Here is a 13,638-nt window from a genome sequence, read left to right on the forward strand (position 1 = left end):
AAAATGTATTATTTTTCTTTTTTTTTCTCTTATTATTTCTTTGTGTTAGGAAAAAAAATTATTTTTAAATAATAATAAAAATAAAAAACAAATTAGAAAAATTTAGAAAAATAGCTCCAGAATGTATCTAATGATCTGATGTCCTACATTAGTCTTCGTCATTCAGTTGACCTAACATGCAAGATGTTTTCAAGTAGAAGATTGTTACTTGTGTTTTTTGAGGCCTATACCTTGTACTCTCACATTTGTAACCCCAGAAAATCCAGCTAATTTGTCTTTAATTTCCTTTTCACCTTGATACACAGTGTTCTACTCTGAGTTGGGAAATGAGACAGTTAACCTGAGATGTCAAAACCTCTCATACCTCTTACTATAAACAAGCAATTTGCAAAAGCTAGAGATTTCATCCACACAGTATGTACAAATTGCAATGAATCATGAACTTAGCATGTCAAGGTAAAGCATTAAACTAAAATAATTGGCCGTCTCAAGTTCTTTCTGCAATGGGGCTGGATTTCAAGTTTTTTATGGCATGAATGAAAATGCATAAGCCTAACTCCTCACCTTTCCTTCCTATTCTGTTCCTTCTTGATCAAGATTTCTAAATCAATAAAATGTTTTTGAACTCTTACCTTGATTTCATAAGCATTTTTATCTCTAGTTTCACATCTTCTGACTTTTCCCCTGGAATCGATTCAAAAGCCAGCAGAAGAAAGTGTTCTCATCTGTTGCTCAAATCACAGAAGTGCAATTCTCCTTCACAGCATTTATTTTATTTTGCATTATGTTCCAGTGGTTTACTATAAAGTAATTTCTTTCCTTGAATTAACTTTTGACATAAATGAAAGTATTGAGTAGATTTGGTGTCTACATTTGTTTTTAGAAATTTTGATGTGGAGAAGGCAGGAAAATAATACATTACTCAAGAAATAACTGATTTGCCTAATTCTTTTATGTTTGATGAGAGCCTGTGACCCCAAAATTTGGATTTAGAAACATTATTTTTCTTCTTAGAAAGTGAAAAGAACCTAAGGTAGCATCTAGAATAAGCAAATAAGAACATTTTTAAAAACTGGTGTTAAAATGGTAGATTGATGCCCTTCTAGATAATAAACCTATCTAGATAATAAATATTGAAACCTCCTCTTCCCTTCTAAATAATAAAACCTACTCTGAAATTAAAATAACTTATTTTTTGAGATAGAGTCTCGCTTTGTCTCCCCTGTCTCTACTAAAAATAAAATTGCTTTTATGAGGCCATTAAAATACTAGACACAGCTCAATGGAACAGATTTGATGGATCAGAACTGACTCTATTATATGTAAATTATAATATAGGAAGTATCACAAATCAATGAGAAAGAGATGGACAATTCAAAAAACTATGTTGGCTAAAAAAAAAATCAATGTCATAGAAAGGGTTGGAGGAGACTAATGAAGAGACTAAAAGACACAACAAAATGCAACATATGGACTTTGGTCTCAGAGACAAACAAATTCATTATAAAAAGATACTCCTGAGCTATCAGAAAAATCTGAATATGGACTTAGGTGATATTAAGAAATTATTGTTTGTTTTTGTTTTTGCTTAAAACAAAGCAAACAAACAAAACATTTTAAAAACAAAAACAAACTTCATTGCCCAGGCTGGAGTACAGTGAGCTACAGCTCATTGCAACCTCAACCTCCCAGGTTAAGCAATCCTCCCACCTTAGCCTCCTGAGGAGGTGGGACCATAGGTACTCATCACCACACCCAGCTAATTTTTTAACTGTTTGGAGAGACAGAGTCTTGCTATGTTGCCCAAGCTGATCTTGAATTCCTGGGCTTAAGCTATTCTCCCATCTTGACCTGCCAATGTGCTGGGATTGCAGGCATGAGCCACCATGCCTGGGCTAGGAATTATTAATAATAACAATTATTATTGTAAATTTGGTTAGGTGAGGTAAAGGCATGAAAATTATATTTTTAGAAACAAGATGTTTTTCTCAGGCAAAGAAACATACTAGATTATTTACAAGTGAAATGACTAGATTTGCTTTAAAGTATTCCAGATTAAATAGAAAAAAACAGTCAGACAGCCCCTTCTTTGCTGCGCTGCCCATCTATTGTAAATATCAAATCCCTGGGTGAAAATAAAATTTTAAAAAAATAGAGGGAGAGAGATGAAATAAAAAGGGCAAAATTAGCATTTGTGAAGGATGATAATTTATTATTCTTGCTACTTTCATTTACTTAAAAATGTCTGCAATAAATATGTTATTAGAAAAACACTGAAATCAGTTTTTCAAATAAAATCTCATGTTGAAACAGAAAGAAAAAGCAGTCATATTTCTGATGGAAAGAGAGGAGAGGGCTATAAACCTCTTCCAGCTCTTCACGCTTTCCCAGGAAAGTCCCTAAAATGCCTCCACAGAACTTGGTTTGAAAACTGCTGCATCTGGCTGGACTCTATCATCCGACAGCTGAGGCTGGCTCCAAGCACCATACCTTCGGAGTTGACCGTTCCCATCCCACAGCTGACCACTTTGTGAGCACATGCTGTACTCACCTCCCTGCACAATCCCCTCTTCACCTTCCCAAGTGAGGATCTGCCTCGTGTACACCACACTGACTTCATCCTTCCCTTGCTCTTGGAGCCTGACAACTTGGTACATATGTTATTCATGATTGGATTAGTATCCTTTGTAGGCAGAAGATTTCACCATAGGACTAACCAGGGTAGTTTTCATCTTAATGAAGAACTATTGGTGAAAAGAAAAGAGTAGGCCGAGCGAGGTGGCTCATGCCTGTAATCCCAGCGCTTTGGGAGACTGAGGCGGGCAGATCACCTGAGGTCAGGAGGTTGAGACCATCCTGGCTAACATGGTGAAAGCCTGTTTCTACTAAAAATACAAAAATTAGCCATGCATGGTGGTGTGCGCCTGTAATCCCAGCTACTCGGGAGGCTGAGACAGGAGAATCGCTTGAACCTGGGAGGCAGAGGTTGCAGTGAGCTGAGATCACACCACTGCACTCCAGCCTGGGCTACAAGAAAGAAACTCCCTTTCAAAAAAAAAGAAAGAAAAGAAAAGAGTTTTGAGTCAATTGGTCAACTACACTGTACTCCGAATACACAGAGGTAACAAAAAGTCAAATGTGAAATAAAAACAAAAGCATATAATGAACAGCTAAAATATTGTGGTTAAATATCAAATCCCTGGGTGAACGAAAGATGAGACCTTGTAATTTTGAAAGTAAAGATCAAGAATTTTGGCTACAGAAATTTGAGAAAATTCGTATCAGAAACACAAATGTTTTAAAATTTAAAATCATATAATAAGCTAGAAGAAGAGTCATAGCAAAAAAAACAAACAGTTAACCTTTTCATTATTTAAAAAAAGAGCTCATAAAATCACCAACACCACAAAAGAATAAGAGGTAGTGGTCATAGTCATTTTAAGTGAGAAAAATAGCACATATATGTCTATATATATATTATTAATATAACTATTAATTAAAGAAATGTAAATTTAAATATGAAAGTTTTCGGCCAGGTGCGGTGGCTCATGCCTATAATCCTAGCACTTTGGGAGGCCAAGGTGGGTGGATCACCTGAGGTCAGGAGTTCAAGACCAGCCTGGCCATCATGGTGAAACCTATCTTTAAAAAAAAAAAAAAAAAAGGAAGAAAGGAAGAAAGAAAGTTTTCACATACAAAACAGGAATTTTTTTTTAAGTACCAGATATAATTCTTGTTAGGTTCAAAGAGTCTTTAAACTGTTCAAAACTTTAATTCTAATTCTTAGAATTTATCCTAAAAAAAAATAAATTAAAAAAATGAACAGGCTGGGAGCGGTGGCTCACACCTGTTATCCCAGCACTTTGGGAGGCCAAGGTGGGCGGATCACCTGAGGTCAGAAGTTCGAGACCAGTCTGGCCAACATGATGAAACCCCGTCTCTATTATTAAAAAAAAAAAGAAAGAACAAAGTTGTTCATCAAGTGTTACCTATAATCGCAAAAAATTCAAAGCAAACTAAGTGTTTAACAATACAATGATTGGATAAATAATAGCACAGATGCCCAAAGACATTTTAACTTACTTATTTTCTTGAGACAAGGATCTTATTCTGTCACCCTGGCTGGAGTACAATGGCATGTTCAAAGCTCATTGCAACCTTGAACTCCTGGGCTCAAGGGATCCTCCTGCCGCAGCCTCCTAAGTAGCTGGTGCTACAGGCATGCCACCGCACCTGACTAATTTTTCTTTTTTTCTGTAGAGTCAGGATCTTGATTTGTTGCTCCAGCTGCCTAATGACATTTTTAAAAGTGCTTATTTTGGCCGGGCATGGTGGATCACACCTATAATCCCAGAACTTTGGGAGGCTGATGTGGGCAGATTACTTGAGGTCAGAAGTTTGAGACCAGCCTGGCAAACATGGAGAAATCCTGTCTCTACTAAAATACAAAAATTTGCTGGGCATAGTAGCACACAGCTGTAATCCCAGCTACTTGGGAGGCTGAGGCAGGAGAATAACTTGAACTCGGGAGGCAAAGTTTGCAGTGAGCTGAGACTGTGCCACTGCACTCCAGCCTGGGCAATAGAGCAAGACTCTGTCCCAATAAATAAATAAATTGCTTATGTTAATGCAAAAGTGGTTATGTTATTAAGGTTAAGTCTAAAAAAAAGAAGGATGTTGATTTTCATATAAAAACTGTCACTAATATTTTCAATTTAAAGGCAAAACAATTCATAGATTCAAGAATATTGAAACAAAAACTGTATAGTCATTCTTACCTTTGGATGTTGAAATTAAAGGTGTTTTCTTTTTTTTTTTTTTGAAACGGAGTTTCGCTCATTACCCAGGCTGGAGTGTGCAATGGCACGATCTCGGCTCACCGCAACCTCCACCTCCTGGGTTCAGGCAATTCTCCTGCCTCAGCCTCCTGAGTAGCTGGGATTACAGGCACGCACCACCGTGCCCAGCTAATTTTTGTATTTTTAGTAGAGACAGGGTTTCACCATGTTGACCAGGATGGTCTCGATCTCTTGACCTCGTGATCCACCCGCCTCGGCCTCCCAAAGTGCTGGGATTACTGGTGTGAGCCACCACACCCGGCCACCGTTAGAGATTTCTAATGAAATTAATTTTATTTTCCTTCTCTATTCTTTTCCTTGATATGTTAATAATATTTATTCTAGCGGGATCCAGTGGCATACACCTGTAGACTCAGCTACTCAAGAGGTTAAGGCAGGAGGAACAGCTTGAGCCCCACGAGTTCAAAGCTGTAGTGCACTATGATTACATCTGTGAATCGCCACTGCTACACTCCAGCATAGCAAGACCCTGTCTCTAAATAACAATGGGAATACTAATACTTCTATCTACTTTATGGTGTGCACACATTAACTTTTTCATGGGTTGATTTTTTACTCATCAAATTCTCAGAATTCTGAAGGTGACTTACTATACATGCCTCTCTATTGTAGGAACTAAATTTATTTGAAGTTCTTCTTGGCTACGCATGGTAGCCAGTGCCTATAATCCCAGAACTTTGAGAGGCCTACTTGAGAGAATCTCTTGAGTCCAGGAGTTTGAGAGCAGCCTGGGCAACATAGCGAGATTCTGTCTCTATAAAAAAAAGATTAAAAAAATTAGCCAGGTGTGTGCACCTGTAGTCTTAGCTACTCAAGAGGCAGGAGGATGACTTGAGCCCAGGAGTTCAAACTGATTGTGCCTTGAGCCAGTGAACTCCAGCCTGGGTGACAGTATGAGACTCTGTCTCTGGAAAAAAAAAAAAAAGGGAAAGTTCTTCTCACCCAGCTGGGTGCTCTGGTTGATGCCTGTAATTCCAGCACTTTGGGAGTCTGAGGCGGGCAGGTCATGAGGTCAGGAGTTCGAGATCAGCCTGATCAACATGGTGAAACCCTGTCTCTACCAAAAATACAAAAATTAGCCAGGTATGGTGGTGCATACCTGTAATCCCAGCTACTCAGGAGGCTGAGGCAGAAGAATCACTTGAACCCAGGAGGCGGAGGTTGCAGTGAGCTGAGATAGCGCCACTGCACTCCAGCCTGGGAGACAGCAAGACTCTGTCTCAAAAAAAGAAAAAGTTCTTCTCACCTTGTTTACTTTTACTTTTTATACTTACACTGTAAATTTCTAGTCCTCACATACTACATTTAACATAGTGTAAGACACTAAGACTTGTTTTCCAGTGGCCTCGTGATTATACAAATTGACATATCCTTGTTTTACTTATTAACACTTTGTAGAAGTAGAAAATATCGAGGTAACGTTTTGACTTTCAGAATTTGACCACGTACTGGATTGTTTTTTTTTCCTGGCACCACTACTTTTCCCTTTGTTCATTTCCTTTGAGAGAAATTGTAACCATTAGCTAATGCCTCTCATTTATCAAGGACTTACCATACGTCCTATGCGCTTTACTCATACCTCATTAAATCATCACAACAACTTTGCAGGAATGAATTTTTATTTTTGTTTATAGTTTGGAGACTGAACATCAAAGGTTATGCATCTTATTCAAGATCATATAGTAAATAAATGACAAACATTTTCTCGAGTAAGTTTCTGCTTACCTGTGCTTTTGCCAGCCTCGAAAATTCCTAGAACCATAAATTTGAAATTAAAACTGTATACATTAGGCTGAGCGCAGTGGCTCACGCCTGTAATCCCAGCATTTTGGGAGGCCAAGGCAAGCAGATCACCTGAGGTCAGGAGTTTGAGGCCAGCCTGATCAACATGGAGAAACCTCGTCTCCACTAAAAATACAAATTTAGCCAGGCGTGGTGACGCATGCATATAATCCCAATTACTCAGGAGGCGGAGGCAGGAGACTTGCTTGAGCCTGGAAGGCAGAGGTTTTGGTGAGCTGAGATCTAGCCATTGCACTCCAGCCTGGGCAACAAGAGCAAAACTCATCTCAAAAAAAAAAAAAAAAAAAAAAACCCTACGTATATTACTGGATAGACTTTTACCAAATTCATGTTTGACATTGCGGTCATTAAAAAACATGAAAGGAAAAGTATTCTATTCCTTAAATCTCTAGGCCACAAGCAACTAAAAATATACAAAATTTGATCATTGATGAAAAATGCATATTACTTGCTGTAAATAGAAATGAATGGTAAAAATAAAAGTAAGAACACTATGTCCGGACCCTCTATACAGCTTTTCCCTGACATATGGTTGTATTTATGGTTTTGGGGGGATACTAAAATAAACAAGAAAGGACACAAGACTTGTTTAAAGTACCATCTTTTAAACTGTTTCGTGTATAAGGATGAACATAAGGCCAAATATTGTTTAACATGGCAAGAATTTTTTCAGATACACTTTTCTTGCAAATATCTCATCTAATTCTACTTACCTCATTTTTGCTTGAAATATCCTTTCACTATGGAGCATATTTTTATTGATTATCCAAATTTTGGGAGGCAACAGAGTTTATGTCCTACAAATGTTGGAAATTCCCCAGAAGTCTTGAGATTTTTGGAAAATCTTAAGACTTTTTTTTATGTTTCTAATTCTTGAAAACATTTGTAGCATTAATATACTGTGGCTTTTAAAAACAGTGCCTATTTTTTAAAGATCGTCTTGTATTTAGTCACAAATTGGGAGGGTTGATCAAAATATATTTTAAACGAAAAATGAAATGCTGACTACAACCTAAAGTGACTATCAGGTTATCTTTGTGACCACAAACTACGTGCTTAGTACTGTGTTAGATTGATTCATGACAAATTGAAAGAGTGATATTTTTTTCTTTTAATAATTCATTTCCAAAGCAAACATGAAGTTGGCAAACAAACAAAAAGCTGTAAATTCCTCTGATTTGTTAATTATTCTTTTGTATTAGAATGACTTTTTCCTTCTTACAAGTTGACAATGCTTTTATATAAAGATTCCTACAGTAAAATTTTTCTCTAATCAGGTATAACTTGTAATACATTCTTTAGCTCCTTTTCTCTCACTCATAATAGCTAATTATCATGTAGAATCATCAGTTTAAAGGCAGAGCTTTGTTATAACGCTGACTAAAAAATCACTGGTCAGATGCCAAGTGGCACCCTCATGCCCACGTCTGCCATGTTTGGAGTTTTAGATAACCATCACCTACAGTTCTTGTACCCTTTAATTACAAAATACTGCAAGTCCTTCAGACAAGTGAGGACCAGAATAAAAATGAAAACTAAACAGAAATTTTAATGATTTCCAATGACACTCTTTAATTCCAAAGGTTAAACATCTGCTACATTACTCCAGAGTTACTATTGAAATATTTAATTTGGCATTTGTTTGTTAAAAGGAGAGCAAGATATAAGGTGTCAAAGTATAGATGACAAAGAAAAGTGTTTGATACCACACATTAGCAAACAAAATCTGACAAACTGTTCTCAATGTAAGAGAACGGGTGGAAGGAATTTGATAGAAGCTTTATACCATTTAATCTGTTTTGACTCCAACTGTAGATAAAGGGTGAAAAAAAATGACAGAGTTGAAACTTTAGTTTTGAACAAAACATGAGAGGAAAGAATATTTTTAACATGTCATGAATTAGAAAATTCTAGTGAGAAATCAGATTGAAGAAACTAAGGATATGAATATGGAGAAGAAATATAGGATTAAAAGCTCTAAACTGGGACCCGGTGCAGTGGCTCACTCCTGTAATCCCAGCACTTTGGGAGGCCCAGGCAGTCGAATCATCTGAAGTTGGGAATTCAAGACCAACCTGACCAACATGGAGAAACCTGGTCTCTACTAAAAATACAAAAAATTAGCCGGGCATGGTGGCACATACCTGTAGTCCCAGCTACTCAGGAGCCTGAAGCAGGAGAATCACTTGAACCTGGGAGGCAGAGATTGCAGTGAGCCGAGATCACACCATCCACTGTACCCCAGCCTGGGCAACAAGAGCATAGAAATTCTGTCTCCAAAAAAAAAAACCTCTAAACTGAAAGAAATAACATCAATCATTTTATAATTTCTTATATCTGCAGTCATTTTTTAAATTATGAATTATAAAATTACAAATCATAAGATATTTCAAATATACAGAACATAATGTAACAGGCAAAAATCTCTGTTGGAGTTTTAACTTACATTTAATTATAGATGACAGGATGCTGAATGTAGTTACTTTTAACTTCCAAATTGCTTCAGTCTCACTGAAATTTGAAATTCATGAATGTAAGGTGGTTTTCCACAAAGATTTTTAAATTACCTTCCCCCTAAAAGGCAGTCATTGACAAGCTTTATAAAAATATGGAAAATTTTCACAGAAAAAATATTGTCTTTAACTAGATGTCTAGTAGTGTCTCTCTTTGAATAGGTACTATCATGAGTAGCTTGGATGACTAGCATTTAATATGCTAGAGAATTAAGTCAATTTCATTCCAGTTGCTCTAAATTGAGGAAAACTTGAAATTGAGCCACAGCTACATCAAAGTCTTCCAAGGCAATGGCCAATTTAGATTCTGAGACTCTGGTGAGAATGAAAGCCTTAAGTCCCATGTTAACGAACCTCAGTATTTTACCCTTACCCTCTAGAGTTCTTTGAGTTAGCCTCAAATGCAGCCATTTTCTGACAATTTGAGCTGAAGGTTAATTCTTTTTTTTTTTTTTTTAAGACGGGATTTCACCATGTTGGTCAGGCTGGTCTTGAACTCCTGACTTCAGGTGATCCGCCTGCCTCAGCCTCCCAGAGTGCTTGAATTACAGGCATGAGCCACCGCGCCTGGCAACTCTGAGTTTTTCAAAGCAGAAACCAGTGTCACACTTCTCTTTTTTTACTTTTAAAATGAAATACCCAAGCTTTGCACAGTGGCATGATCGTAGTCAATGAGGTTTATCCAGGGCCTGAGTATTGCTAATTGAAAACCTTTCCCAATACTTCACCATGACGACTAGAAATATAGTTGGCATTGACAATTTTTTGAGTCTCTGCAAGGCTGAACAAAAAAATAAATGAAAAATAAAAATAGCCGGGCGTGGTGGCTCACACCTGTAATCCCAGCACTTTGGGAGGCTGAGACGGGTGGATCACGAGGTCAGGAGTTCAAGACCAGCCTGACCAAGATGGTGAAACCCCGCCTCTACTAAAAATACAAAAATTAGCCGGGGATGGTGGCACACACCTGTAATCCCAACTACTCAGGAGGCTGAGGCAGAGAACTGCTTAAACCCGGGAGACAGAGGTTGCAGTAAGCCGAGATCGTGCCACTGCACTCCAGCCTGGGTGACAGAGTGAGGCTCCATCTCAAAAAACAAATAAAAAGAAAATTGGCCCAATAGGGTCACTCACACCTGTAATCCCAGCACAGTGGAATGTCAAAGTGGGAGATCACTGAAGACCAGAGTTGGAGACCAATCTGGGAAACCAAGGAAGACTCAGTCTCTACAAAAAAGAAAATTAAAAATTAGCGGGACTTGGTGGCAGGCACCTTTAATCCCACCTACTCAGGAGGTTGACATGGGATGATTCCTTGAGCTCAGGTGTTCAAGGCCATAGTGAACTGTGATTGTACCTCAGCTGTGATTGCACACCAGCCTGAGTGACAATGAGAGACCCAGTCTCAAAAAAAAATTAAAAAACCATAAAACGTATGGTTTCTGTTAATGTAGCAACTAAAAACTATTTTACTGTCTCTACTAATTCTGTTAAACGGTTTTGTAAAGAGTAACTGACAAGAGACTACAGCATGAAAGCCAGATCAGGATTCATTTGGTTCCATATGCGTAGGGACAGATGACACATTGCATTCAATAAGACAGGCATAGGGTTTACCTTCTAAAGTGGGTGGCTCTTGAGACTGTTTTTATATTCAACAGGAAAATGTGTGGGCATTGAAATTACATTATATGTCATAACCCAAATAAGCATTTAGTCATTGCAAACAAACATCCGGAGACCAGAAGAAATAATATGAATTAAAATTTCAACACTTTTGAAGACCAGGAAACAAATGCAAAATTTCCCTCTTTAATGTTAAAAGAAATTAGCTTTCTTCTCTACACGAGAGTCTTCTTTTTTCTAGTCTTCATGAAGCAGTGTTTCTGTGGTGTTTCTTCCACATCTCCACTTCAGTTCTGAAAATTGCCAGCTGCAAATTCTGACATGCCAAGGGCTAAGCTATATTTGCCCAACAAAGAAAAGGTAAAAACAGAATCTTGGAGCCAGTAAAGATTATAAACATGTTTCTACACTGTTGGTGTGCTGTTTATAAAAAGAACTCACTTTAAGACTTCAGTAAGTCCCCAAACTTCATTATTTTGCTCTCCCTCCAAGTACAAAGCACACATGTTTTGGCATGTTGGAATCTGAAGTTTGGAATTTTTAGAAGAGGCCATGTGTGGGCAGGGAACTAGCACCCTAGGCAAATTGAGAGGTTCAGCCATTTTTATAAAATAAGTTAAAAAAAACCAGCTCTTGGTCTGGAAGGTTTTTTTGGGGGTTTTGTTGTTTTTTGAGGCAGAGTCTCACTCTGTCACCCAGGATGGAGTTTAGTGGTGTGTTCTCAGCTCACTGCAACCTCTGCCTCCAAGGTTTAAGTGATTCTCCTCTCTCAGCTTCCCAAGTAGCTGGGCTTGCAGGCATGTGCCACCATGCCAGGCTAATTTTTGTATTTTTAGTAAAGCTGGGGTTTTGTCATGTTGGCCAGGCTGGTCTTGAACTCTGGACCTCATTATCCACCTGCCTCAGCCTCCTAAAGTACTGGAATTGAAGGCATGAATCACTGCATCCACCTCAAATTTTTTAAGCTTAAAATTTTATGCAAAAACTGCATGTCAAATAAATATTCTCAGAACAAAACTGAATACCTTTGTAATAATTTTTTATTTTTATTTTTTAAAGACGGGGTTTCACCATGTTGGCCAGGATGGTCTCCTGACCTCGTGATCTTCCCGCCTCAGCCTCCCAAAATGCTGGGATTACAGACGTGAGCCACCGTGCCTAGACTTTCTAATAATTTTTAAACACAGTTCAATGTAATTTTTGGTAGGTAAAACCAGGCAGGCAGCCAATTAAGATAAAATGAAGAATGGGCAATTTCTTTTAAAATTGGAAGGATTCACGTTGTAAGGTTCATAGAAGCAAAAGCTGTGGTCATTCTATGAATCCCTACTGCTTAACAAAGTGCCTGATACCTAGTTAATGTCTGAAATTTTTAACAGTGATTTCCACTGAGAATTAGGACTTTTCTGGTGTGTATGTTGAGGTATGGAAAGAGGTGAGAGGTGGCCGGGCATCTAACTCTGCATTTTAGACTGTAGTTCCTTAAGCTGTGTACATATATAATATGTTCTCTCTCTCTCTCTCTCTCTCTCTCTCTCTCTCTCTCTCTCTCTATATATATATATATATATATATATATATATATGATATACAGAAAATATTTTAAAGTGGTAAAAAGTCTTAAAGTTGGAAAATGTTTAGGATGACCTATATGACTATTTCTGAAAGATGAACTTTCCCCCCTCCATACACAGGCATCAGAAATTTATACTTTCCCCTTACCGCTTCATCATTGCCTGATCATTTGTCCATCCACAGCTTACCATATGTAAATACACATACAACCAAATCATGTCTATTCCTCATACTGAATGCAAACATCAGAGAATTTGCCTCTTCTGCGTAATTCTCCACCACTCAAATAGTACTTGAAGACTTTAGACAAATGACACAACCTTTTTTCATCCAAAAATAAATAACTGAACTGGATTAGATTACTTCTAAACTACTGATATTTTTATGCTCCAGTAACTCACCAGTTTGTTTTGTGGTAGGTAATAAATGTTCATGTAAATAATTTTAATAAGTTATAATAGAAAACATCCTTGAAGTGTGACTTGTGTTAATATTTTATATTTAAAACTACAGTATCATCAGTTGCCCAGAATTGTCCTACTCTTTGAATGGTTGATTTTTTTGAGGTATTATGAATTTTTAAAATCTTGCTTTCTATATTTTTCTGATATTGTATACTGAAATAATCAAGATGAATTTCATTCTTTTGCTGCTTCATGTAATTATGCTCAAACTCACCCCTTATTGTTTTTCCAGGAGGCTTTCCAGCTTTAAAATTTCATCCTCATTAAGATTTTGTGCTTGTGTCACATCTACTAAATTACTCAATATTACCCTTTTTTTTTTTTTTTTTTTTTTGAGACAGAGTTCACTCTTGCTACCCAAGCTGGAGTGCAATGGTATGATCTTGGCTCACGGCAACATCTGCCTCCCAGGTTCAAGTGATTCTCCAGCCTCAGCCTCCCAAGTTTCTGGGATTATAGGCATGTACCACCATGCTGGGGTAATTTTGTATTTTTCATAGAGACAGGGTTTCTCCGTGTTGGTCAGGCTGGTCTCAAACTCCTGACTTCAGGTGATCTGCCTGCCTCAGCCTCCCAAAGTGCTGGGATTACAGGTTTAATATTTCCTTATTTGAAAACTCTGTCACACACCCCATTAAAGATATATTTCAAATTCAATACTTAATCTTCCTTTCAGTTCAACAAAAATTCAAAATGTTTACAATTAATGTTGCACTGAATAGAGCTAATCATAAGTATTGTCCCTGAAAACATGGCTCTTATTTGCTGAAGTTCTGATAACCAATAGAAATGTGCTTA

The 13,638-nt window shown here is 37.5% G+C and overlaps 1 non-coding gene across 1 annotated transcript; it reads left to right on the forward strand.

Moving 5' to 3' along the window:
- Positions 1 to 9,817: 9,817 nt before the first annotated feature.
- Positions 9,818 to 9,956, forward strand: LOC135268456 (U4 spliceosomal RNA). Its single transcript, XR_010336780.1, has one exon. It is a non-coding gene; the product is annotated as a U4 spliceosomal RNA (small nuclear RNA).
- The last annotated feature ends 3,682 nt before the right edge of the window (positions 9,957 to 13,638 follow it).

This window comes from Aotus nancymaae, unplaced genomic scaffold (genome assembly GCF_030222135.1).
Source record: "Aotus nancymaae isolate 86718 unplaced genomic scaffold, 86718_ANA_hifiasm-v0.15.2.pri h1tg000040l, whole genome shotgun sequence".
NCBI lineage: Eukaryota > Metazoa > Chordata > Mammalia > Primates > Aotidae > Aotus > Aotus nancymaae.